Source organism: Myotis davidii, unplaced genomic scaffold (assembly GCF_000327345.1).
Source record: "Myotis davidii unplaced genomic scaffold, ASM32734v1 scaffold247, whole genome shotgun sequence".
Lineage (NCBI taxonomy): Eukaryota > Metazoa > Chordata > Mammalia > Chiroptera > Vespertilionidae > Myotis > Myotis davidii.
Genome location: NW_006299593.1, coordinates 2,120,494 through 2,121,653, shown reverse-complemented (window position 1 = coordinate 2,121,653; position 1,160 = coordinate 2,120,494).

The following is a 1,160-nucleotide window of genomic DNA, read 5'->3' as shown; positions in this document are numbered from 1 at the left end:
GCAGTGCCCCCGCCCGCGCTGCCGCAGTCCTGCCGCCGGGCCTCTGCCCGCGTCCACACCCACACCTCCAGCTGCCCCCACAGCCAAGAGCTAATATGAGGATTCTGTTACGAGGAAGAAAATCTGAAACGTGACCTCCCGTAGAGGATACCACCCTGGGATTTAGAAAAAGAAAAAAAAAGTCTTACACTTGGAATATTTCTTGTCTAGGCGGGACAGCTTGCCTTTAGAAGATAACACTACGAATGGTCTTAACAGCAATTGCCTGACCATTTGAATCCCAAACTGAAAGGATCCCTCTCCTAAATCTGACTGTTTCTGAAGAGAACAACATTGTTGCCCTACCCTCTGGGGGGATGGGCCCAGCTCCCTCCAGTTCTCACTATCTCCTCTTCTCACCTCTCTCCCCTCCCCGCCTTGAGGAACCAGGTACTCAGTGAATGGGGAGCTGGATGGAGAACCAGAATACTTGGTCACAGTCACAAACCTGTCATTAACTAGCTGTGTGACTTCAATAAAGTTACTTAACCTCTCTGGGCCTTATTGTCTTCCTCTGTGAAATGACAGTACTTAAAAGGCGGCTCACATTTCTAGTACTCCTGGCAGTATTTCTCAGAGAGTAGGGACATCAAGTGGCAGCGTAGGCCTTTAGACCCCAATAATCTCCACCAGCTCCCCAAAGCTCCCCTAAATCACTTCTCACTGCAAGTGTTTCTAAAAATGTGATTTCAGGGCAAGTTCAACTTCCAGAAAAGCCAGCGGTCACTGCCCTCAACAAGATTACGGTCCCTCTGCTCCTTCTAGGTTCTGGGACACCACAGTCCTTAGACACCCCCATAAAAATCATCAGACTCCACCGAAATGCTGCTGCAGAATCAGAATCGCCGGAGGTGAGCCCAGGAATCGGTATTAGTGGCAAGCATCCCTAGTGATTCCTTTGCATGCTAACACTCTATGCAAGCTCCTAGAGAGAGAGAGAGAGAGAGAGAGAGAGAGAGAGAGAATGCCTGCCACAGCAACCCTAGAACATTTCTGATGCCAGAGTAAATTGTGTCTTTCTGCTCTAGCTCCTCCAATTCCTCCACCCCCCAGTCTCTGCTCCTTCTCCTCTCCTCTCAAAGCTGCTCACTCATTCTCATTTCATCCTCAGAGTCACTCAG